The sequence below is a fragment of the Crocodylus siamensis genome, chromosome 5, assembly GCF_052110815.1.
Source record: "Crocodylus siamensis isolate JL-2025a chromosome 5, ASM5211081v1, whole genome shotgun sequence".
In the NCBI taxonomy this organism is placed as follows: domain Eukaryota; kingdom Metazoa; phylum Chordata; order Crocodylia; family Crocodylidae; genus Crocodylus; species Crocodylus siamensis.
The window spans coordinates 147,050,911-147,078,077 of NC_143399.1; the positions used below are offsets into that span (position 1 = coordinate 147,050,911).

General features: G+C 40.6%; 1 protein-coding gene across 1 annotated transcript in view; it reads left to right on the top strand.

Moving 5' to 3' along the window:
• Positions 1 to 27,167, top strand: part of TBC1D5 (TBC1 domain family member 5) — a 475,870-nt gene that overhangs the window by 28,509 nt on the left and 420,194 nt on the right. Inside the window, exon 2 of the mRNA XM_090046588.1 lies at positions 11,796 to 11,867. The gene's annotated coding sequence lies outside the window, so the exon portion shown is untranslated. The remainder of the gene's footprint in view (positions 1 to 11,795; positions 11,868 to 27,167) is intronic.

A 27,167-nucleotide genomic window follows, 5' to 3' on the forward strand; every position in this document is an offset into this window, starting at 1 on the left:
AACTAATTCTTACGTATTTATAGTTTCATAGTTTGTAGGGTTGGAAGGGACCTGAGCAGATCATCTAGTCCGACCCCCTGCCATGGCAGGAAAGAGTACTGGGGTCAAATGACCCCAGCAAGATGTTCATCTAACCTCCTCTTAAACACCCCCAGGGTAGGAGCCTGCACCACTTCTCTTGGAAGCTGGTTCCAGACCCTAGCCGCCCTGACCGTGAAGTAGTGCCTCCTGATATCTAACCTAAATCTACCCTCTGCCAGCTTGTGACCGTTATTCGTGGTCACTCCTGGCGGTGCTCGGGGAAACAGTGACTCCCCCAATGCCTGCTGATCCCCCCTGACTAGTTTATAACAGGCCACAAGATCCCCCCTCATCCTTCTCTTTTGGAGGCTGAACAGGTTCAGGTTCCGCAGCCTGTTTCTATTAACAGAGGTAGTTAGCTATGCTAGTCTGAAGTCATGCAGAAGGCAGGGTAGAAGTGCACCTTATAGACTAACAGAACCAGAAGTACATAAGCTTTTGTGAGCAGCAGCTCACTTCAGATGCTATCCTATCACCTTATGAAGTCAGCTGTTGCTCATGAAAGCTTATGTATTTCTGACTAAGTTAATTAGGTGCACCTCTATCCTGCCTTCCATTTCTAATAATTTAATGTAGAGTTTAAGTTTGCTGAAAAGTTTTCTTCCGTGGATGCAGCATTTCTTTCCTCTCCTATGATTCTGCCTGCTATTATTTTCACTATTAACAGTATTTCAGTGTCTGCTGTATCACCTCCTGTTAACTTTTTTGGACTTATATGCTCCCTCCCCCCTAACCCTCCCTCCTTATTTTGAGGAGAGTTATACAGTTGAATGATTCCTGTTTTTATATCTAGGCTAATAGGTGTAATGAAACCTACCTACCATTTGTAAAATGCAGCAACCTTAAGGGCCAAGTACAATTTTTTTGTTTTTGTTTTTGTTTATGGAGTTATTAAAGTATGCTACAAGCTGTCTGGTATAAAAGTGAAGTCATGATAAAACAAGTGTGACATGTTGAGATCTTTGTATCACATGAATTTTGGTTCATGTCATTAAATAGCTTTATCACTCCTCAGTGTATAGAGTCATTCTGATGTCAGAGCTGTGTCATGACCAGGGATTATGGAGGATCACTTAAGCCAGGGGATGGCAAAATACAGTTCATGGGCTACATCCAGGCCACCAACTGATTCTGTCCAGCTTGCAGGTGGGTGGTAGCTCTGGCTATAACCTTTGCTAGTGCCACAGGAGAGACCTGAACAGAAGTAGCCCCGCTTGTCTAGGAGCAGCAGGCCCTGGAAGAGCCATGCTCAGGCCCTGATGGCTCCAGTTCTGGCCTCTGCTCATACAGGGGGATGCTGGGTGGACTCAGCCCTTGCCGCCCACCCACCCACCCGACTCCCTGCGGCATGCCCTGGCTGAGCTGTGTTCAGGCCCCAGAAATCCTGCTGAGGCTGGAGTGGTGGCGCCCTGTTTGTCTGTGGCTCAGAACTAGCAGGAGCTACCCTGGGTGCTAGGACCAGGTGGCAGGCGCTCAGCACCTGTACCTGGAGGTAGCAGAGCTTCCTGGTGGGGGAAGTCCCAGCCCTGGCCCCACCTGCTTTGCCCCATGCAGTACTGTGAGACTGCTCAGCCATCTGCTGCTTCTTGGTGGTATCCAGTATGATTCCTGTCTTGTCTGCCCAAGTGATGCTGCCCCCAGCTCCTTTTGGGGGGGAGGGGGCCCCTGGGCTGCAGGTGGGCACAGCCTACACAGCTCTGGCAGGGAGATAGGCTAGGCTGGAAGGGGCTGTTGGGCTTCCCTAGGCTTTATGGGGTTAAGTACGGATGGGAAGAAGTGGGTTTTGGGGTGCAGGTGGCTTTTGAGGGGTGCCGGGGTCCAGGCTGAGGCAGGAGCTCCCTTGTGATTTATGGGGTGGCTGGGCAGTGGCAGGGCTCTGCTGGGCAGCCAACATCCTCCCTTGGCTGAGTGTCTTGCTGGTTGGTATTGGTTCCCTTGGGAGAGGCTTTATTGTGAGCTATTATGCAATTACCACAATATATACTAGTAACCCCCCCCGCCCCCCAAATAATTCAGGACAAATTATTTTTTGAAATAGTAGATGTTTGCCGTTTAGCATATGATTTGTTTTTTTATCTGTAATTTATGAAAATCAGATCTTCACCATTTAACTTTATTTGTATGGTCCTTGATTCACCAAAATTTGTTAAGTGGGCTTCTGGCCAAAATAATTGCCCACTCCTAACTTAAGTTTTCCATTTAAGTGGGATTTGATTTGATTAAGACTATAGGATGGTTAAAGCTAAGGGGAAACCAGTCTAGCTAAGTTTCTCTGCAGGGCAGGATTTGGAACAGCATAATATCCCTAGATGTGAAACAAAATACTAGTGTGAACAGTGGGACTTAATCCACAGATTCTCTTAGGCTGGTAGGATAGGGGGAAATCTGGTCTAGAAAGCTAGGGCAGGGAGGCAGTGTTTGTGTAACTGTAGTTCAGCTTAACTGCAGGAGCTGATGAGTGAGTAAAACTGGCTGTACAGGAAAGATGGAAAAAGGCATAGTGGCCAAAGAAGCCACATGAAGGGTGGGGAGGGCATTATCCTGATCTCTTTTGAGCATTCTTTGCTCTTAAATGACTTTGCCCTAGAGTGGCAAGAATGCTGAGGTGGCAAGCGCAGTCTGTTCTGTTCTGTCTGGTGTATGCAGCTTTCCCTTGTGTTATGTGGGTTCTTTTTATATGCAAATTTATTTCTATGCGATGAGCATATTTAGACCCATAATTCATTATATGCAAGGTGAATTTGCTCTTATGCAACCAGCATAGATGCCCCCCTGCCCAAGCAGGTACGTCTGTGTGGGTGTGGGGGGGGGGGGAAGGGCCATGGCCTTACTCACCCCAGCCCCAGCTGCAGTGGTCTTGGGAGTGGTCAGTGCCAGCAGCCTGCAGCTGCTGGGCTGCACCGTGCTCCACCTGTCCCCCTGCCCCGTGCCTGGGCTTCGCTTGTTCCCACTCACCTCTGCTCCTGGGCTGTACAGTGCTCTGGTGCAGGCCACTGGTTTTGGCTGCTCCCGGGGCTGGTCCAGCATGGGCTGGGGTGAGTGCCACACCCTGCACCATGTGGGGCTCCGCTTGTCCATACTCACCCTTGCCTGTGCTGGAGTGACCTGGGGAACAGCCAACATGAGCAGCCTGCACCAAGGCACAGCAGAATCTAGGAGCAGAGGTCAGTGGGAACAGGCAGAGCATGGTGCAGACCAGCAGCTGCAGGAAGCTGGCACCGGCCAGTTCTGGGGCTACTGCAGCCGGGGCTGGGGTGAGTGCCACTCTGTTCCTTCTGCTTTGCTGCCCCTCCCCCCGCCCCTTCCCTAATCCCAGCCTCCCTCCCTGCCATGGGAACTTATCCCTATTTGTTACAATTTGATTTATGTGCTGTTCTCTGGGAACGTGTGTACCACATAAATTCTGGGAAACCTGTACTGTATATTAATTAAAATAGAGATTTAATTTTTATAATCCTTAAAGTGTATGTTCCTCTTCAACTGCTCTATGACCCTGGTGAAGGGAAATAAAACCCAGAATGCCCCCCAGGTTGGAACTCTAAGACGGTAATACTTAAGCCAGTGGGTACTTGAGCAGTTTAAACTTTGGTTCTGAAAGTTTGAGGTAGGTGTACTGAGAATCTTATTTTTTGGAAGAGATAAGACAGAACCTGTGCTGTGTGGGAACATACAGCACGGGCAGATCTATAATTTTGAAAAGGGAGGTGTCCCAGCTGCCAGCGGGAGAGTTTAGGATTGAGAGAGTGGTCAGGAGTGAAAGGGTAAGAAAAGCTTATTGATTTAACATACACACATCTGTGTTTAGTATAAGCAAGACAACAGTAACAGACAATAATAGTTCACGTCGGCAACTTATCAGCAGTCCCCTCTGATGCCTGATGTATGACAAGTCTTTCTTGATAAAGCTTAGCAGAGTCAGGTGTCCCTGATCTGTTCTGTCCAGGAGGGTACTGACTTTAACTAAACCTCTTAGCTATAATACATTTTGCAATACATCAACAAACAACAGGTAACATTTGGTCTTGCTCCATTACGGTGCACTCAGCAAGCACTTCACTTCAAGCAGGCAGAACTACTGACTGTCGCAGGAGGTGTCAATGGTATGGTGCATCCGCAAATATAAAATGACACGTCTTTCTCCAGCTAAAAATAAACTAGAAGCATTACTAATATGCTAGGGACCTAGGGCTGTATTTATTCTGTTTAAAATTTTAAGCAAAAACTAATACAACTTGATTGGAATGAGTTAAAAAATAATCTACAGTGCTGTGAAATAGGAGCTTTGTTACCAGGAGTTGCTAACAGATGCCAGAATTGCAGAAAAAACAGGAGAGCTTGATTAGTAGAACATTAAGACCATTTAAAAAAGAGGTCCATTAGCATCTGTGGAATGACAAGTTTTGGAGGGATCAGGTAGATTTAAAATGAGCCATGAAATCAGTTGACTCCCTCAGCATTGTCTGACTAGAAATGCTGCTGCCACTGCTTGCCTGGCAGTTGGTGTTAAATTTTGGGTGGACCAGAGATCAAAGGGGAGTGCAAGTACACCGGTGCACCCCGCCCTGGATCTGCCCCTGGATACAGGGAGTGTGTATGGAAGGCCAAGGAATGAAAGTGCATCAGCCTGCTCAGACAAGGAAACATCCAGTACGTGCATACTCGTTTATGGCATGACCTAAACATGACAAGATAAAAAAATGTCATCAGGGAGAGCTCTTCTAGACTTGTGTGACAGCAACATTAGGACAGGAAAACTGTTTCTTCCTGGCAACCATTTTTCTCAACAGTAACATACTTCAGAATTATAAGCAGATTTTCCCTTCCATTTCCTTAAGATACTTAATGTTGATGACCATATTCCATAATTCCTACACAGTCCAATTTCAGTTCTGTATGGGCCCTCATGCTGTACTCAGTTGTGGTATCTGAGAAATTGCTGCAATTTCTGAGAGAGGTCAGACCTCCACCAAGAGCTGAATATACTTGGTCCTTATGCCATGGTCATAAAACCACAGCTTTCAGATTTTTTTCCCAGTTGTCTCGTAGGGAGGAGGAAAGGAAATTCATGACTGACTTTAGACCCTAACTGTGCACAAGATTTTATTTCCCTTGTTGTAATGTAAACGCTTATTAAAATCCATAATAAACAATTTAAAAAATAATAATAAACAATCTACTTTCGTTAGTGAATTGAACAAACACTTGTTTTTGCTTTCATGTGTTAAATTTCTTATCTATTTCCATTTTTCTTATGCATTAAAAATGTTTCCTGTGCTTATCTCATTATAGAAATCAGGTGCCCTTTTGCAACATTTTTGTATCTTATTAATTTTCTTTTGTGACTAATAACTTGCATTTGGTGCTAGATGTTAAACCATTTCTTTGGGTCATCTATGGTGTAGCTTTTTTTTTTAAAAAAAAAGTTTTTGTTACCAATAAAAATTGAACGTAGTGGCATATTGTTAAACTATTCATAATCATTCAGTGAGAAGGTAATGTAGGTTCAGATTGTGTCTACATAAATTGTTAGCTGCATTATTCTGCAGTTTTTTTCCCAAACATCGTTTAATGCATCTTCAGAAAGAATCTGACAAAGTAGGCCATAGCCTATAAAAGCTCATGCTTCTCTCAATGAGTTGATCTGTAAGGTATCACATGGCCCTTGCCTTCAGAGAGAGAGAAAAAGCTTTTAAAGTTTGAGTATAATGCTCACCTGGGAATGAGGGAGATGGTTTAAAGTCTCTGCTCAGGCAAATATTTTCAGCAGGAGAGAATAGCACCCACTCAAGAATAGCTAATAGCCTGCTGAGTGGGGTATTTCTTTCAGATATGGGAGGCCAAGGTCCAGTCCCTAATCTGAATGAGGCATAGCAGGGACTTGAGGATAAAGCAACAACATCTCAAATGAATTCGCTAACTACAATCTATAGACACTTCTGAGGTGCATTAAGGTACCTCATTATCTACACTTGACCATAAATTCTCTTTTGTAGCTGAAAAAGATATTTTCTGTTGAAACTGGCGTCATGCCCCACAAAAGGGTTCAGTTTCAGCGTATTGGTATATTCTGATGGAAAACTGTTTTGTCATGAAAGCAATGATAACTTCTGCCTAAGTCACCTTCCTTGTACCAGTAAGAGTAGTTATATACTATTTACCTTACTGTTTCATTTTATTCGTTTTTGTTTTTAATTTCTTTTTAAAAACGTTTCATTTTTACTGGCAATAAAAGCAGGTACAAAGTTATTCTTTGATTGTTTGCTGAAAGATGGTTGGCTTAATGGTTCTCAATACATCATTTCCATAGATTAAGTTTTCCCATTAATTCCAATAATTTTACAATTCAGTATGCTGACCAACATTTACTTGCAAATGCCTAAGCATGGGTACTTGTGGTGATAGATAAAGTCTGAGATTGGATACAAATGATGATGGGTAAGGTAGGGAGTGGAATGAAGCAAAGCCTTTAGGTGTGGAATGAAGCAAAGCCTGTTTATATTTTTTAGAGCAAGATGCAGCATCCACTATTTTGTACTAGACCACTCTGGAAGAGCAGTTTGCCATCAATTCTTATAGATGAAAATTAAATTCACATCAAGTAAAATGGTGGAGTTGGAGTCAGAAAAGAGGGTCCTTCATGGGTAGTGTTGTGTAATGCTTTTATTTTGTGGGTGGCGCTTCAATGATAAGACCATTGGAAATACTTGGATAACTGCACTTAGTTTTAAAATCATATCCATAACATATTAGACTCTGAAGCATCCAGTTTAGTTCCTTTTAAACATTATTTTAGCTTTTATTTTACAAGAGATGAAACAAGCGCAACAACAAAAAATCTCCAAGGTGGTAAAATCCTGGCCATGAAATTATCACGCATTCATGTATTGTATGATCTATTTACTTAATCTATATTGATGTTTTGTCACGTCTTGTTTTAATAGATGATCAAATATTTAATTTGTAATTGTGTTTATACAAGTTTTTACATTGAAAAATATCTGATGTTTTCAATTTGTAAAAAAAACCAATTTTTTCCTATCAAAACAATTGTTTATAATAAAAATACTTCCCTAGTCTTATTTAATATAATTTAATATGCATGTCTATACAGCTTACCATGTAGATAGATGCACAATCTATACTACATTTGATATCGGCAAAGGGTTAATTATGGAAACTGATAAAACTAACTGTTCTAGCCATTTAAAAATATAGGCTAAACGTTGATCATTAGAGTACTAGACTGTTGAAATTAATTAACATGCATATCTGATGACTGATTGTATGAATATGAAACTCAAATAATTGTAATCGTTAACCATGGCTTCAGGTCATAGGAGTTGTCAGCTCAAAAAAGCTAGAAGAGAAAGAGGTTGATTTGCATATATTTAATGTGACATGCTGTACATGTGGGAATATGAGATAAACCTTTGCTAGCGATCAGGTTTTTTGGGTTTTTTTTGTTTATTTATATCCTGACTAGGCAATATGGATAACTGCATCATGACAACTGAATGACTTGCATGTTGTATTAGTAGTAGGTGAGTGAATAATTTAGCTTGGTATTCAGTAATACTTTAGTTTGGTGAAACAGCATAAAACTTGTCATTGGAGATAAAATGGAGAAGATGAATAAAGTTCCTTGTCTTGTTGGGGGGTGGGAGGAGAGTTTATTTCATGATTCTATGCATATCAAGACAAAATAATTGCCAATATTATAAGGATTAGTTTGACTTTATACTTTCCTGCAAAGACATGCTACAATCTCCAAAACTTCAAAAAGTGTTTGGTAAAGATTTTCTTGTTCTATTACTTTGAGTAATAAAGTTATTTAAGACTGGGTTATTTTTAAAACCTTTAGTTAGATTACAGTGATAAAAATATGCTACTTAACAAAATGAAAATCATTAAGACTGATGATTGAAATGCATGTATAAGTTCTACTCAAGTATAGTAATAAGCCATAACACAATAAACAGGAATTCATATTTTCTAATGGAGATGGAATATGAAAAGCAGAAACGGGACCAGAACAGGAATCTTCATTAATATATCAGTTAGGATACACAAGTGCATACAACTGAGGGGAGGGCATAGCCGTGGAAATCATTAGTGTGATGCATTTTAAATTCTAAATACAAGTTTTCGGGGCAATTATTCATTTTAATATTGAGATGAGGAATATTTTGTGTAATCTTTTGTCAGTTAAAAGGGTCTTTGGAACCTGTATTATGATCAGAACTTTACTATTTATCTAGTTCAGTGATTCTTAACCTTCTTAGATTCAAGACACCCCCTGGGAAATGCCAGCTCTTTTTTCAGGTTTTTTTTTTTTTTTTCATTATGGAAAAATAATAGAGCAGTTCTTCTGTTGCAAAGAACTTGGCCCATAACAGGTCAGAGTATTTGTTTTTAACCCTCTGGATGCATAGTTGACACTTCTGGGCTTATTTTGTGAATCATGTTTATGTATCCAGCAGTGCTACTATTGCATGGTACCTTTCAGCACCTTTAAAAGCAGGGGTAGGCAAAATGTGGCCAGCCAGCCAGGCCATTCTATCCAGCCTGCAGGCCCCCCAGAAAGTTAAGAAAATTAATATATATCTGCCCTGGCTGCCTGTCATGAGGCCCTTGATGGCTTTCCAAAACTCAGTAATCGGCCCTCTACCCAAAATAATTGTCCGTCCCTGTTTAAAAGGGTATCAAGGTATCCCAGGGTGTGGTGGCACTCTGGTTGATAATCACTGATTTAGCTTGACCAAATTGAGCCTGGGGTTTGTGTATCTCCATACCTAATTGTTTGGTTTTTGTTTGTGTTTTTTTGTAGAAGGCAAATCCCTCTTTATTTAGACTTTTTAAAATGACACGATCATCTTAATTTCTCCATTTTTTTTTTCCCCCCTTTTCTGGAGTACCATGGGAGTACCACTCCCATGTATCTAATGAAAGAAGCAGGTTGGGTGCCCCCTGTGGCCAGAGTAAGTTTTTTCCAGTTTGCAGATACTAATGCTTATATTTTTGGTCTTGCATGTAAAGATAGTAACACCTATAGTTAAGGTAGCTTAACTTTTTCTAGTACAAGCCCTTGTTTTCATTGCTAATAGTCTTACAAAACTGTGTTTCATCTCTGCCTGATGAAACTTTCCATATAAAATCTACAGCAAAACTTGGCAAAATAACCCTTTTTTTCCTTTTCCCAAGTATTTTTCTGAGGTGCTTTAGCAGTTTCCTGATCTGAAGGAGGGATGAGATATTTGACACGCAGGAAGGTCTTGTAGCCTTTTTCTGACCCCAATAAAATCCATTAAGACTTGGCCAAGATAAACTGCTCAGTGAAGTTTATTAGACTTGGGGGTAACATCTCTGAATAGTCCATCTGTACTGAACATGATCTAGTTGCACACGTTTCAATATAACAGTTACTTTAAGCTTGGTTGTAGGCATGGAAAAACAAGTCTCAATATCTTGTGTGTGGCCGCATACTGCTTTTGTGGGTGATGAAGGGACCATGTTTTCTAGCCTTAGTGCCTCAATCTGCGTTGTTTCTAGTTGTGTTGGTCTAAGGACATAGGCAGACAAGCTTCTTTGGGTCAATCTGATATCTTTTATTAGACCAACTAAATAGTTGGAAAAGTTGTTCTTTACAAACTTTCTGGCACATACACCCTTCTACAGGCATAGGGAGAACCTCAGATAGTGTCTTGTGTACTCGGGTGGCATCGTTGAGTGTTTTTTCCAACAATTTAGTTGATCAAAAAAAAAAGATATTGCATTTACCCAGAGAACCTTGTTTGTCAGTTGGACTGTACTATTTTTGTGCAGGTCATTCTTTAATGTTTAGCAAAGTCCTTATGATCTCTTTGAAGGAAGATGTGTATCACGTATCCCATTGTACACAAGTAATGAGTGTGCAAGCTGACAGAGTTCAGGAGGGATCTCAGGCTCAGTTTATATATGCTTTGCTCCTCAAACAGCACATACAACTAAATTTGTTGAATGGAGGACAAACATGATGTTCTGTCCAGCCCTTTTTTAAGGATGGTACCAAGTGCTTTTATCCTTTTCAGCCCATCCCTGGTTGCTTTAGTGCTAAATGGTCTTTGAAATAGCAGCATTACCTGATAGTCTGGCCTCCCCATAGTGAGGTACATATTTACCATGGAACTAGGTACAAATGGAAAAAAACAGGAAGATCTGTCCTGGAGCCTCATGGTCCAAATTAAATATTAAATGAAAGTAAAACTAACCTTAAAAACAAACAAACCTGGAAGCTTGACGCTCACTTCTTACTTAAAAAAGTGAGTATGATTACACTGAGAAATAATTCCAGAGGCATCAGGTCATCTCTGATCCATTGTCCCATTGGTTCGTTCTTTCTTTCCTTTGTTTTCCAAGTTTATGTGCCATGTAGTTTGAAGGACAGGAACATTACACATGTTGTTGTTGTTTCTTATTCACATAATACAGTCTTGGTACTGGGAGAAAGTATCCTCTCGTTTATCCCAACCTTCAAACAAGATTTCCTGAGAGGAGGAGTGTTTTCAGAATCCTTAAAATATTACAGAAGTTGCTGTACTGTTGTGTTTTGGGGCTTGTAATGTTATTAGCTCAAAGGAAAGGTGTGCTTTTTCATGATGACTATATTTAGCCAGGAGGAATGGTCTTTTTTAAAGCAAATTGAAATGAGAGTATGAGAGCGTGAAATTATCATCAACGCTGGTGCACATTTACATTACTTCTACATAGTCTTCTGAATGACCACACAACAGAACAAGTACTTCATTTCCACTGTGTTGATTTTTCTTGACAAAACATGGCAGTCTATCCAAAGGAGGGTGTTTAGCCAAGATAAATATAAAATTTATGATTTAAGCAAGTGTTTCCTTATTATAATCCCTAAGGAGAATTTGAGACTTGTTAAATATAATGTGCCCAAGTAGTTTTAAGAATAAATCATCCTTTGTACTGTCTATGGGTTTCCTATGGCAAAATTCATGAGTGTCTAACATTTCTATAGTGATATACTGTAATTTTGTATCTGTCACCTTTACACAATTACAGGCTTGTACAGTGTTCAAAAAATAAATGTTGGTGACACTGCCTGGATGGTGTATTAAGGAGCGTCATAAAGAAACCTCAATTTGGAGAGTACTGGTCAAATCAATACCCAGTACTTGGCATGTTACTGAACGCTGCTCAGTAGCAAGCTATAGTGCAAGTCAATATAATGTATTAAAATAAATGCAGAGAGGGGCTGATTTCATGAGGTCACTGGTTCCTTGACTCTTAGTGTCACTGTTGGATTTTGTGTTCAGTGTTCTAATTAAATTGTGAATACACTTAGATAGTGGAAATTAAGTGGTCTCATACTTTCAAGGACTATGAGTTTCCAAAATTAAGGATAGCTTTAGATGTCAGCCAAGCATTTTGTCCTTCTTGGGTTTTGTCTTTACATCTGAAATAATGCCAGTTTGCACAGATTGTATGTCAGTTTAAATATAAGAAACGGGCCTCAGTCTGCTTGAACTCATTCTACCAAAGACTTCTAAAAACTTTAGGTAGTCTGCAAGCGGTGATGGTTGTTTCACATTAAGTGGCTTTGTAGAATTATAAAACAGCTTTTCTTGTGCTTTCAAATAAAAAGTTGTCATCCACTAATGAATGAGATACCATCTGTAATAATTAAGGTTATTCTACTTGTTTTCCCCCTGCAGCAAAACTTCTGAAGGTTTGCAGAAGATACCGAGAGATAGTGAGAGAACCACCAAGAAGGCTATAGCAGTATTGTAAGTACTGCACTGAGAAAATGAATGAGAATTAAATGTTATAAAGAGGTGGTTCATTTATTTTGGGGAAAAATGAACTGCATAAAGAGATTACATATAAAATACGGGGCAAAATGTATTGTAGCAATCATGTTAATAATTTACAAAGAAAAAGCTGCATTCTTGTAAAATCTGAAATTGTATCCTTATGCAGTGTAATCAGGAATTTACCAATAGCAGTGAAAAATATCTCTCTATCCAACAAAGATTGATCTAGTTTATATACATTTGTTTATTTAAAACTATCAGAATTTAGAAAATCATTGTAGTTTTGTAGGTTTGTCATTTGTTTTAGTGACTTATTGTTTAGGTTATTTTGCAGAATTATTTATTTGCTGATTTATTTATGTATTTCATTATTTATTTATTTGATTATTTAGTAAATTATTTATCTGATGAATTATTAATACATCTTCATGACATGCTTTAAATTATTTATAACTTAATTTTGAGTTTATTGCTTTTCGACGCTGCATTGTTACTGACTAGTTTTGATTCCCCCCCCCCCCCACCTCTTTCTTGGTTCTTGAAAATTAAAGTATTAGCTCTAAGGCAAAAATATATTCATTGTGAGACCATAGATGTTTTCATATGAAATCATTTGCTACGTAGATACAAATTTTCTATAGCTTTATATTACTTAACATCACTTCTTTACCTTTATGATTTTTTACTTTTTTTAATTCCCTACCAATCAGATGAAGTGAGTCACCCTTTAAAAAAGAAAGATATCTTTAAAAAAGGGTTTCTTTTAAATATGTGCTAACAGGGTCATGATATTGTTCTGAAAGTTGGTAAAGTTTTTCCCAGCATTTTAGTCAAAATAAAAATGAATGCTCTTGATGGATGCATTGCTTTAACTACTCCTTTTAAGAAAATAATAGAATCATAATCACAACTGATCTTAGGGATAGTGTCTTTACTGAGACATTTTTAGTCGTATAATATATTAAGTGCACATTGTATGTGTATGACATGTTTACATTGAATGTTCATATGTAACTAGCAGGGGGAATGCACTAATATGTAAATTGGATTTAAAATGTACTGATATTTCTGCATGCAAGAGGACTTCATAAACTCCCAAACTAATTAGCTTTGTTACTTATGTACAGCAACACAAATAATAATGAGATCTTTACATCATTCGTACAAAAAATGTACTGGCCATCATGATAGTAGCAGACACCTCCATCATTTTATTCGGGTATTTCTCTTGTACTCGGGGCCTTTTCTCAGCAAAAGCTTGAATATATATGTAAAACCAAAATTAAGGGCCGAATTCATGCTTTAGATGTGAGCATGAATTCTAGGGAGTTCGTAAACAGATGGCTAAGGTTAGGATTTAACTCAATAGGCTATGGTTGCTATGATTTCAGGAACTAGAAATCTTTTATCTAGAGTTTATCTATTCAAGTTCAGTTTGTTCTAATCAATAAGTATCATTTCTCATCTGACACTACCTTGTAGAAAAGTATGGTGCCTAGAGCCCCATTTCATAATGTCAAAAGGCATTTAATACATGGGGCAAAGCAGTAAGTTCTTGTTGAAAAGTGCTGTGTGCATAACATGGCTATTATTCTGTGTTCAGTGCTTGAAATTAATTATTATATACTTTAAAGTTTTAACACAGTATTGAAAGACTGCATTGTATATTTCAAGTTTGGATGTTGTTGAAATACAGTAGAAATAGCCTTTGTAGACAGGTTTCACTATAGAACTTTAAATTATGCATGTGTATATCCAAATTCCTTATTTTGAAATATTGAATGTATGAATATTTAATTGGTATCTTGCTTTAGTATCTTCATATGCTTGCCTTAAAGGAAGCTGTTTCTTTTGATTTATATACATGGATAAAAATGTGTACAATATGTATCAATGGTCTTTCTCTCTACAGTATTAGATGAACAGCTTTAGAAAATGATAACTACAGACTTTTATTCTAAATTTTGCCACAATTATGTATATTTAGCAGATCTCTTTACTACTCTTCACTGGATTCTGAATTCCTTTTGCCTTCAAAAAGTATTTTCTTAAGCACATATGTTTAGAAAGATTATGTGTTGTAGCTCTTAACGCTTTCTTTTTTTATATTGCAGTACACATTAAAAGAAACATGGGATATTTTTGCTATTTGTGGTAGAATTTCATTTTGAATTTTTTTTCTCTTTAAGTGTGTTTAAAAATTCCAAAGGACTTCCTGAATATTTTATTTGAACCTGATACACTCCATGGAAATCTGTACAGTTACTCTTATTACCCTACTATAAATGACATCTTATTGTTCAGTAACACCTATTATGCATGGTTACAAAGGTAAGTGGTGCTGTCAATACATTCTACCACCCGTTTGTCATAGTTTGAAACACTTCCTGAAGTATGTGTTACTGTTGTTATAGGGTAATATAACGCAGCTTATGTGTTGGCACTGAGAAGTAGCTACTTTATAATTATGACAAGTAGAAGTACAGCCAAAGGTCATATTAAACTAGAGATTTCTTTTGTACCTCATCCATTTTCTAGATGGCATACAAAAATACCTTTTGTTTCATATACTACACTATTTTTAAAGAGAAAAGTTGCTTGCAAATGGTGGGGGTTTTTGCCTGCCTGGTTTTATACTTTGTTCTTCTTTCAAGAAAAGAACCATAAAATTCTTGAATATAGTCTTGAGTACTACTGAAGTATTCAGAAGTAACTTAATTTTTGCTATACAGGTGTGGACAGTCTGAATAACATTTCAGCTTTAATATATTTTTTTAGCTTATAACTTTAGTTAAAATACTATTTGAAATTCTAGAAAGAGAACTGTGCATATCTGAACCATTGTATTAATGTTGGATGATGATAACTATGGCTTTCCTTTTGCCATTTTCCCTGAAATCTTATGATGAGCAATGGAAGAGCAGAAGCAAGGCTTTTCCAACTGATCCATATTTTAAAGGGATAACAGGATCCTTTTATAGGATAAGTAGTAGTTCAGGCCCACTCAGTGCTTAGTGTCTTGCTGACATTATTAACCATAATGGAATCTCTGCTGCATGGGGTTTTTTTTTTGTTTTTTTTTTGGTAGAATTTGTTAAATAGGAAACACAGTGTACTTAACGCATTTCACAAAGGGCACAGTGATATGAAGGTATATTGGCCTGAACACAGAGTTGTACTGACATTACTATGGTTCTGATCCAGTTCCCCAAAATAAAAATTAAATTGAGCCCTATTTAAATTAATTGACTGTAAGTGAAAAGTTTTGCATCTTTCATAGTCTCCTGAGCCGCATAGTTGCTCCCTATTTTTTTTTTTTAATACTTCAGTTGTTAGCATTTATTTTTGTCTCTTTCCCCTACTGGTGTTCCTGTGGAATCTGTACAGGTTTTGCTGGCTCTTGAAACTGAATCCTTGCTTTATGGATGGATGAAAGGAAACATCATTGCTTGATGGATGAGCTGTTGGTTGTAGCCATGTTGGTCTAAGGAAATAAGCTGGCAAGGTTCTTTGGGTAGATGTGATATATATTTTATTAGACCGACTAAATAGTTGGAAAAAAGTTCTTTGCAAGCTTTCGGGCAAAACACCCTTCATCAGGCATAGGGAGACTCTGCAGAATCAAACTATAACAAGGGTTGCAAGAACCTTTTTCCCCCAACTATTTAGTTTATGTAATAAAATATATCACATCTACCCAGTGGATGAAACTACAGGGTATGGATGGTATGAGGCAGTGTTTATACTGTGAGACTAGGGATCACCATTTTTTAAAGTTAATCTTAACCATTTTCTCCATAGTGCTTTAAGAGTTAGAGAAATACTTAGTTTTGCAGCCACATTTAGTACATTAGATTTATAAGGTAAAGATGATTAGAATTCTCACTTTGTGTCACTTCATTAAGTGATATATGTTGTGGACTAGTAACAGTAGCTAGTGATATTCTGATATTCTTAAAAGAAATGGCTGGCATTTTTTTTTTTTAAACCAGATAGGACAAGGACTGTAGGGTGTCTTTTATTCCAACTTAAAATGCCAGGAGACACTAGAGATGTGAAAAGTTAAACTAGAGATAGCGGGTTTATTTACTGGTTGTTGTTTAGTGTGGGGCAGTCTGGCAGGGAGGGGGGAACCGGAAGGTGGCAGGGCAGGTTGAAGGGATGAGGGGAACTAGTACTTAGAGCCTATGAGGTTAAAGAAGAAAACAGCAGGTGGCCTAATGACTTGCCAATTAAGCCATTAGCTGTTGGTTCACAGGTACTCCCTCCCTCCCAGAGTAGGGCTTCACATAAGCTGTGTTGTCTGGCTGGGGTTGCCACCACCTCCTCCTCCTCCCTGTCATAGGGCCCCAGGAGTGGCTCCTAGCAGCAGCTGTGTCTGAGCTGCCTGTGTTATCAGTTAACTGTTTAACTGATATAATTAGAAGTTAAATGGGTAACTTTTAAAATGATATTTACATCTCTAGGAGATGCATGAACCATTGATTTGCATTAAAAAAAATCCACAAAAATCTTTTTAGCACTGTTAAAGAAAAGGGGGGCAGGGTATGGAATATTGCCCCTAGAGAAAATCATGTACAAAATCCAAAATCGCATTGTGACTAAAGAGGAATAAACAATTGTTCCTGATTTTAAATTGAGAATCCCAGGGGAGACAGAGTTGTGGAATAGTGTGATGTCAAGGAAGTAGCATGAGCCTAAAAAGAGACAGTATAATGATAGTTACTTGTGGGCATAGCATTAATAGCCAGAATGGGCTTGAAGAGGACAATCTATTTTGTGCCTGTGATGAATGCTTCTGAACAAATTGGGGATCGTCTAGGTCAGGGGTAGGCAACTTTTTCTGGCTGTGGATAGAATGACCCCCATCCCAGGTTGGAGGCAGGCAGGTTCTAGGAACTTGGTGCTACAGCTGCATGTTTTCCCAGCAGCTTGAGGAGAGCTCTTACAGTTGATTTTTAATCTTTGGGTGCTGCTCAGAGAGAGAGCCTGCAGCTGGTGTTTGTTGCTGTAGTGGCATAGGGAGATCACCTGCAGAAGGCGCCTCCCTGCCACCGAAGTTCCGTGTTGCTGGCCTGTAGCCAAAGTGTTTTGTGAGCTAGATCTGGCTCATGAGCCACATTATTGCCGACTCTTTTCTGGTCATCTATACAAATATCCCACTTTTTTCTAAAAATGACTTCTGTGAGCATCTTTATAATATAAGTGCATATTTATTTCTTAAAAGATAATTTAGGTTATATGCCTAAGTGCTCTTAGTGTAACTTCTAATTTTGCTATGTACTAATGTGCAGTCTTATCAATAGCACACTACACACTTAAAACATCTTATTCTCACTATTTTATTGTTGCACATTTTTTTACACAAATTGGATTCTGAGGCTGTTGTAGTGTGGATCACCTTGTATATGTGGTTTTACATATATACAAATGGCCATAGCTCCCCTTTATTTCTAGGTTTCTGTTTCTGAGTGGAGAGCTAGAATAAGCTATACTTTCCTCATTGGAAAGTAAGTGTTTCCCATTCTATTGTAGTCCCTATAACTATGACAGTTCTCCAACATGAATTTAAAGGAGAGTATTTGTTGTATTCTTAGTTATTAATGGAGTTTTTCAAGAAATGAGGTGCTGGCAGCATGTGGTAGCACAAGCCAGCTCTCTGTGAACTAACAGCTGGTAGTCTACAATGTGTTGCCTGTGAATTTTTTAAACTCAAAATGTTTATGATTCCTTTTGTCTTCTCTAAGGTATATTCTTAATGTGACAGACCAGGTCTGTACTTGGAGTATTCTACCAATATGAGCTATAGTGACAAAGCACTCCTAACACTGTGGAAGTGACTTATACTTGCTAAACTGGGCTTAGGCCAGTCTAGTTTATCTTCACTCCTTGAAAATATGCAGCTTCACTATGCAAAGTGAACAATTAAGATTTGGAAATTATCTTTAATTCAGGAGTTTTTAAGAGATTAATGTTGCTTTGCTGTGGGTTGTTTTTTGTCAGCATAGCAAGAGATGAGACAGAGGTTGCAGATGACAGTGCAACTTGACAAAGAACAAGTGCTGGTAAAAACTGGTAGCATGGACCTGACCTTAGTTGGTCACATGCTATACAGCTTATTTTTAACTATAGAGAACCAATTCCTGAACTGGGAGATGAGGTAAAATATTGTAAACATGATTTAATTTTAGTCTTAAGTATTCTGAAGATGTCAGGGAAAAAATCTAGATTATATTGTGCAAAACTGGGTTTTCTTTTGTACTTTACTTTTTACATGTAAACTAGTATGGCTTTTGGAGAGAAAATATACAAAACCTCAAGGTGTTACATAGACTGCAACAAAAAAAAATGTGTATTCTAGAATTTGAAAAGTGTCTACTTATGGAAATAAAACTGTAAAGCAAACTCAGGAGACGGATGTGAAGCTGCATCAGTAACCTTAACTTTCTGATGCAAATAGGTTTAATCATCTACTAGCTGTTATAATGGATCATCTCAGGATGTTTTTCTCAAAAGAGAAAAAACAGATTGTTAATTCTACCAGAGTATGTACTAGGGGTCTGCAAAGTGTGCCCTATTCGATTTGGATTTGGCCCGAATCGAGGACATCGATTAGATTTGTTGATTCAGATCACTGTCCCCAATTCAATTCGGTCATAGACACAGCATTAAATGTCTTTTCTACAGACCTTGAGGTACCAGGCACGGCTCATGAATGTGGCGAAGCTGGGGTGGATAGAGCGTCCCACAGGAGCATGGGGAGAGAGTGGAGGGCTGACGCATGCTTGGCAGTGAACCTGGAAGTGGACTGGAAGTACTTTCAGTCCACTTCTAGGTCTGCTGGGGCATGCACAGCCCCACAGCCTCCCCCCCCAGCTACTGGTGCCTCCTAGGTTTGGGGGGGGGCACCTGGGGTACCCCTGTGGCTGATCATGGGAGAGCTTCTAGTCCATTTCCATGTCTGCTACTGAGCGCGCTGGGGAGCCTCCCGCACTCCTGTGGGATGCTCCATCTACCTTAGCACCACATCATTCATGATCTGCCTGCTACCTAGAGGTATGTAGAAAAAATGCTTAAAGCTGTGTCTATGCCCAAATCCCTATATCTTCCCAAATCTCTCCAAATTGATTTGGAGGGTTCAAATTCGATTTTGAGAGATTTAAGGGTCTCCCGATTTGATTTGGAGATTTGGCCACCAAATTTGGCCGAATCTTCGCTGAATCAAATCGGGAACTGAAGCTTTGCACAGCCTATGTGCTTTATATTTAAGGTGACTGTACATCCCATTTTGGCCAAGACGCTCCTGGATTCCATAGACCTAGTCCCGGCTGGCTGGTCAAAAGTTCTGAGCCGGAGTCCAGGGGAGAGGCAGAGCGGCAAGGATGTGCCACATGGATGGGGTGGCACCTGCACACAGTATTGCTCCACCTCCATTCTGGACTCTAGTCTGGGACTTTTGACCAACTGGCCAGGACTGGTGTACAGTATCTGGGAATGTTCTGGCCAAACCAGGACATACGATCCCCCTACTTTTAGTGCCCATGTATAGGGGGCCTGAACATCACTGGAGCAATGCAATGAACATGTGAAAAGCCCAATGAAGGAACATATTTCTTCTGTGGAATCTTGCATTGTCTAATACATGTGTATTTTTGCATCCTAGGCTGTAGTCCTGCACACATTTAAGCATATGTGTAATATAAGGTACTTGACTTATATGGAAGCCTATTCGTATATCCTCTTGCAACTCTGCATTTAGCAGATGTCCACAACTTTTCAAAACACAGATTTTGTCCCAGATTCTAGTCAGCTCTTTTATTTGACATATGATGGTACCTGGATTTAATGTTCCTTGCTATTTTATATTCATACATTTGATTGGATAAAAACATCAATGGTTTTTAGTAAATATATAGTGTAAAGTATGTTGTATATGAATTGACTATGGCATATTTATTCAGATAAGGAATTCTTTAGAATTGTAATAGGTACTGGTAGATTGGAGTTGATGTACGTGGAAAACCTGGAGATTTAAATCTTCATATTGAAGTGTCTCTTGGCAAAACTGCAGTGAACATGTTTGTATTTTCATATTAGGCAAATTTAACTATAGCATTTTGGCTTCAGAATTTTTTCAGCATAACAGAACACAATTTTTATTTTTTAAAGCAGATCACTATTTGCAATATACAGGCCAGTCAACAGCACTAATAGGTATTGTTCCTTGCATAAAGCACTGTACTACTGAAAAACACTACTTGCGTTTCCAAGGGCAGGTGAACAGGGTCCCTGCCTGCAAAGAACATGACATACTAATAATTGTCCGAAAGCAATAGAAGGTTGCATGTACATCACGGGTGACTAAAGTGGGGTCTGCTTGGAGTTGTCATTTGGCCCATGGGGCTCCTCATAGGCCTGGAAACTTGGTGGCAGGATGAGCAACAGTATTAAGTGTGGTTCCAGGAGCCATGGCAATTAATGCTGTGACCACTGTCCCAACACCAAATTTCCAGACCTGTGGGGAGCCCTGTGGGCCAGGTGATGTGGTATCATGTGCAGGATGAGGTCTGTGGGGCCAGATGAGTTGAGCACCATTTGTATACATGGTTCCAAGAACTGCATGAATGTACATTAGAGGAACATTTTATTCAGGGTTTTCACTATACTCACAACAGTTATGATGATGCAGTACATCATGCAACGAAAGCAGCTGTTTAGGATAGTTTGTGTAGTTATATAGTCCACCATTAGGATTTAACTACCTTGAAAGTTGATCAGTGGCATACATTGAAACTTCTTATTAAATGTTATGTATACACCATGTAATTGCCATGTTATCTTTAATGTAACTCAATCTTCAAGCTTTTCTGTCTCTACTTTGTTAACAAATACCCCTGACACTGAAGAAACATGACTTCATAGTAATGAAACTTGGTCAGACCATGGATAACTAGTTGCGGGGAGGTGGGGTTAGGGGACCTTTCTGCTCTATTAATGGTAATCTATAATATACAGTATTACTCTTAGCATTTTACCTGTAAAATGACTATGATATATTATCTGTCTATAATATGCCCCTGGTTTTACTATTTGTTCCAATGCATATCTGAGATGTTTACTTCATTTTAGAGGAAATATTAAGTAAGCAGTTATATATTTAGTGAAGTCCATTGGTTTTAAAGGATACTCTTTCCATAGTTTAGCAACTTCTGGTACTGTTTGGAATTGCTGGCAATTTATGAAAAGCAATCTGTATGACTTAAAGCAACTATCTGAGAATAATGGAGAGTTGTTGTTTTTTTTTGTATTTTAGATGCATTGCTAACAAAATATATATTCAAGCCAAGTTTCTAATAGCTTGGTGGTCCCCACAAAATGTGTTGGTAGAGATCTGATTAATTCACGTTAGCAAAGCACCATTATAACTAACACCTTGTTGAAAGTCTCCAGTGGAAAAAAAATTAAAAGGTTTAAAAGAAGTTTAATGTAAATTTACCTTCTCAAACCCAGAGACTGTCTTTGTCTTTTTAAAATCTTCTGCTTTCCAGAGTGGGCAGGGACTTCTCACAAAAAGCCAAGGATGAGATTGCTGAAGAGGCTAGGGGTATGGTAAGGTGTTCACACATCTTGGTTCTTGGATACGAGTGCTTGGTTAGACAAAGCATCTCACAGTAACTAATGATATGTTGGGTCTAAAAGGGAGCTCCTTAGAGCAGTGGTTCTCAACTGGGGGTCCAGGGGCCACGAGCAGGCATCAGGGGATGTCTGGCCTGGCTTGGCTTGACACAGGGAGGAGCTGCCTCAGCCCTCCAGGGCTGAGGTGAGTCCTGAGGAAGGCACAGGGGTGAACCTGCCCTGCACAGCCCCACAGCCTCCATCTTGCAGGTGGCACTGTGGGCAGGCAGGCAGGCAAGGCTCTGTGCTGCTGCTGCTCAGGTAAATTGGGCCCCAGGACTCTCTGGTGCTGAGCCCTGCCTGCTGCACCCAGGGCCATATGGGTGGGCTGGGGAGCCGTACAGCTGTTGTGGCACAGGTGGGCCATGGAGTTCTTATAGCATGCTGGGGGGAGAGGGGAGTCTCCGAAAGAAAAAAAGTTAAGAACCCCTGCCTTAGAGTATGGTTGCTGCAATGGCTAGTATTAGAGGGATCTGATTAGAGAGTGGCTCTGCTTTCCCTCCCAAAACCCATATGGGAGGAACAGCTATCTTAAATAAGTGTGTCACTTAAGACTACATTACTGAAAGTGTTTATGGTCACAGTAGAATACTATAATTTTATAATGAAGCTGTTTCAAATGCTGATGACACCTTTTCTAAAACTCGTTTCTTATTTGGAATTTAAGTCTATGCAGACACTCAGGCCAGGTACAGACATTACAGCTTTACCAGTATAAGTGATTAGAAACCTCTCTATACCCATAACAGAACAGAAGTACGGCACGCACAGACTGGTTTAAAAATCGTGGAAGCCAGTCTAAGACTTGTACCCCCTCCCTCCCCACACCAAACGGTGAATGTGTGTTCTGTTTGCTACCCATCTATATGCTGCTTACAGAAAACCATACAACTTAAATCCTTTCTGCCGTGGGCTTTTTGAATGCCTCAATTTATAGTCTTTATCTTTGGTCACTTGTTTGTGTCTTTAAATGTGTAAGTACTGAATAGTACATCACAACTGCAACTATAATTTACAAAGTTAAATTGGTCTAACTCTTGACAGCTTCACACCAAAATTGGTCTCATTTCAAGCTTCTTTCCTTAAAATCATCAAGCCTGAGCTCAGGAGTTTCAGGCATCACCTATGTGTCCCAGGCAAGACTCTGATAACCAGCTGCTGTTCTCCCTTCTAGAACAGGCAGCCCAGCATCTGCCTGTTTTTCTCTTCAATGACCCAAGCCAGATTTCCTCAAAGCCTATTGCTGACTTTTTCCCCTCCTCCCTGCTGCAGTCACTCATGCTAATTTTTTTGCAAAAACAGTTGTAATTTAACATATAAGATCTTTTCAGCTTTTTCCTACTTGCATTTTATTTGTTAAACTTTTAGCAATTAAGGGCATTTTTACATGCGTTTTGGGATGCAGTGGTGGGTGCTTTAATTAGCAAGCTGCTCTAATTAGAAGTGCCTGCGTGTCGCAAGTATTAGCATCCCCGTGCATCCCCATGCTGAAAAAATGGTGATGGGGTGCTTTGAACTAAACCTCATGGAAAGTGTTTTGTTTCAAATGCCCACTACCGTTTTTTCAGTGTAGAGATTCTGATGCACATGACTTGGAAGGCTGCTGGACCACATCAGCTTCCGTGCTCCAGCAGACTTGATTAATTGAGTCTACTTCAATGTGCTGGACTTCGTGCACATCTATAGGAGCCCCATGTTTCGGAAGAATGCTTCTTGGGTATTGTACATCTACCTTTGCTACACAAAAAGCACACGCCAAATGCTGTGCATCATAAGGAATAAAGTGATGCTATAAATGGTCCATACTTAAGGGTTCCCTGTGACATGGGGAAGAAAATACTGAGCTAAACAGTTGTGTGCGTTTTCAAACTTGAAAGAATCAGGGTCCAAGTCGTTGGAGAATATGGGCTGTGTAAAGATGTGTACAGCGGCAGAAGATGAAATGACAAATTTCTTATTCTTATAATACACTACCTGAAGAAAAGCAATACAGTTATTCATGTTTTGTTGTTTTTTTCATTTTCAGTTAATAAAAACTATTACACAAATGGGATTAATCAAGGAACCTTCTTATCACTTACATAATTTGTCATACTTTGGGAAGTCTTGCTTTTCTTCCCTGGTGGAGATGATTTACTTATCCTTTACCATCATTGTTAAATGAAGCTGTTAAAATTCTTTGTGCATTAGTGAGTTTTCTAAACCCACGCTAGCCGGTGATCTTAATGTCAGATGCCCAGAGTTTAGTGTTGAACTGAGTCAAAGGTTCTTAATTTATACGTGACTGTTAATGGAGGGACTCTCTTCCCATTTACAATTGCATAATGTTCCTGTGGAAACTCTAAAATTGCTTACGTGGATGAGTGGTGGTAGAAAAACATTTACTTTGTATTTAGCTGTTGATAGTGTGATGTAGTGTCTGAAAATGAGGGGACTGAGCATTCCAGATCACTGTCAAATACTTATGGAACAGCCCTGAGTAAAAGTTCAGGAATCAATAGTGTAGTCTAGGGACAGGCAATTATTTTGCCTTGACAGTTGCCCTGCCCCCTGGTTGCCACATTGGGACCAGAAGTCCTGGTCCCTGACCTTTGCCACCGGAAGTCCCTCCCCTTGCTGCCCTCCTCCCCACTCCTTTTGGGAGGGGGGTTGCCATCTTAGAACCAGATAAAAAACCCCAAATCATACACTAGAAGTCAAACACGTACTGTAATATATTTGGTTACAGAAAATGTTTGTGATGACTTGTGATTGTTAACTGTATATAGAAGGGATTACATAATAATTCAACAATGAAGTGTCACTCATATTGTGGGGGGGGTTGTAAGAGGGTGTGGCTGTGTAAGGGGCATAGGGTATGTTGGGGTGTGTGTATATATATGTTGGTGGGGGATGTGGGGGCAGGGTGTGGGGTGTGAGGGAGGGTGGTGGTGTAGGGACCTCCCCCACACTCCCCTCATGGTGTGCAGCCCCAGCTGCTGGCAGAAGCAGCAGGTGGGGAGGTCAAGGCGCTTGTACCCAGTGAAGGTGCCTAGTGGGGTGCAGCTCCGGCCAGCACTGCATGGGAGGAGGGAGCGGAGCCAGCCCTATTGCTAGGGCTCCACACTGTGCACTTGCAGCTTCAGTGCTTGCAGCAGGGGAAGCCCAGCACTGGAGCCTGCTTCTTCCCCTTCCCCCTGCTGTGTAGGTCCTCGCACTCTGACAGGAGTGGAAGGAGCCCTATTCCCTGCTTCTCTGTGGAGTTCAATGCAGAGCTTCCCCACTGCCAGTGTGGAGCTGCAGGCGCGCAGTGTGGAGCCCCTGTAATGGGGCAGCTAGCACTGCGCTGGGGGCAGGGAGCGCACCCTCATGGCAGCCTGCCTGGCTGCTTCTATTGCAGGGGCTCTGTGCCGCGAACCTGCAGCTCCACACTCGCAGTGGGAAAGTCCCACACTGGACTCTGCTGGGAAGCAGGGGGTGGGGCTTTCTCCACTCCTGGCAGAGTGTGGGGACCTGCACAGCAGGAAAGGGGGGAGCAGCAGGCTCCAGTGCGGGGCTTCCCATGCTACAACTGCTGGAGCTGCAGCCATGTGATGTAGAGCCCCAGTGATAAGGTCGGCTCTGCTCCTTCCTCCAGTGCAGCACTAGCTGGAGCCGCACCCCATTGGGCATCTCTGCTGGGCACAAGAGCCCTGACCTCTCTGGAGCCTGCTACTGCTGCCGGCAGCTGGGGCTGTATGCCATGGGGGGGAATGTGTGGAGGGGGTCCCTACATGCCCCATCCGCACCCACACCCTGCCCAGCTGAGCTCCACGCTCCTGCTGCCCCTCTGGGCGCAGGTTCCATGCTGTGCTCCTGTTTCTGGTGCCCCCAGTGAGCAGGTTCCAGCTCCAGCAGGAGCTCTGCCTGGAAGCCCTTCCATCCAAGGAGGAGGGAGCGAGGCCCAATGGGTTATGTTGTGGGGGGGGGGGTTGTACATGTGTGCACCTCATTCCCACGTTTGTGGGCAGAAGGGCTGGGTGGGGTGCAATACATTAGGGGATGCTGCGGGCCAGATGAAAGTGCCTGGTGAGCCAGATCTGGCCATGGGCCCTATTTTGCCCACCCGTGATGTAGTCTGTTCTTGAATGGGAATTATCCAAAAACTCAATGCTTCAGAGAACTGTGCTGGATGCTTAGAGAAGGTAGCTCTCCTTTTGAGTCTGTACTAAAACAGTGCCTGACAATTATGTTTATAATGTACTGTCATCCTGAGTTACTAAGTACAGTGTGATTCTATTCACATTGAACTTCCATTTTTTTTCTTTTCCTTCATGTTTTATTAATATTTTTGTGAAAGCACTAGTTCCTACATTTTCCTTCTATGACAGTACAGCACGTAAATCCAGTAGTAGCAGATAAAAATGGGGGCAGTGCACTTGTAAGGAAGTGTTTGCCTATCTGAACATACCAATAGTAATTACTGATTTTCAGCATCAAAAAGGAAGCAGTTTGACTTTTGTGTTACCCATGCTTTTTTCTTTTTCTGTAGAAACTGTTTTAGTGCTTTCTTCTCAGGCTTATCTTGAGCTCATATTTTTCTAGTCTTTTCCTGGTGTTAGCTGAAATCTTGGAAGAAGCAGTCCCTGGTTTCAGATTATTGTCTTTAGTGAAGGATCCAAAGCCCTAGCACCGTGGTCAGCAATGTTTTTGAGCAAAGTGCCAAGAACACCTGCAACCTCAACTTGTAAGATGTTGGAGGGCCAGGGATGAATGGTAGGGGAACCACAAGGAGCTTGATCTTGTTGTGGCAGTGCAGCCCCAACCCTTTTACTGGTGTCCACTCTGAGGTATGCATACCAAGCAAAATGCCTTTGCATGCCACCCTCTGGCACCTGTGCCTGGGGTTGCCCACCCCTATCCTAGCACATGGGTGCCTAAAGTAGGGCCAGCAGAACTTGTCTGACCTGCAGGGCTCTTCACGGGTCCAGATATTTGGTGGTGTGGGGAGTGGTAAAATTTATTAATGGCTGATACATAGCTGAATGTTTGGCTGGGATAATTTCATTGGGGATGATACTACTTTTGTGCAGAGGACTGGATTACATGACCTTGGGAGTTCCTTTCCCTTCCAGCCCTACTGATTTGGCTCGGGTGGAAATGTGGTGATGGGAGGAGCAGTGGCTACCACAGATCGGGAAGCTGCGGTAATTAATGCTACTATCAACTACCCCAGCAGGATGGATCTGGAGAGTGAAACTGTTTTCTGGTCTGTGGACCAAAAAGCTGGATGAGCTGCACACCATGGAATTAGTAGCTTAGGGTTTGTGGAGATAGCTTTGGCATCATGTCCCTTCTTTTATGTGTTACCTTGTATAATGCCAGTTTTAACCTTAATTCAGGTTCAGCCTTTCCATTAAGAATGGCTCTTGCATTTCTTTTTTTTTTTTTTTCTTTCCTTATGTAAGAAAAATCTTTCTGCAAACTTGACATCTGCAGATGATTCAAGATTTAAGTTGGGATAACTGTGAAATACTGTCTGATACAGAATTTGGGTTACTCCAGAATCAAGCTGATAACCTGGCTACAGTGATTGAGTATGCAAGTTATTCTTCAGGAATAAACGCAAGGAAGAAATCT